Below are 238 nucleotides of genomic sequence, written 5' to 3'. Positions count from 1 at the left end.
ATCGAGGGCACTATCAGTACAGGGTAATGCCATTTGGGCTTATGAATGCCCTAGCTACCATGCAAGCATACATGAACCATGTGTTGCGGGAACACTTGGACAAGTATGTTGAGGTCTATATGGACGACATATTAGTATACTCCCGGACGCTTGAAGAACACGTCGAACACGTCCGAAAGGTCTTGAAAGCGCTAAAGAAACATAATTTACGGCTTAAACCATCCAAATGCGAGTTTCA

Source organism: Verruconis gallopava, assembly GCF_000836295.1.
Source record: "Verruconis gallopava strain CBS 43764 unplaced genomic scaffold supercont1.44, whole genome shotgun sequence".
NCBI lineage: Eukaryota > Fungi > Ascomycota > Dothideomycetes > Venturiales > Sympoventuriaceae > Verruconis > Verruconis gallopava.
This window is presented reverse-complemented; position numbering follows the sequence as displayed.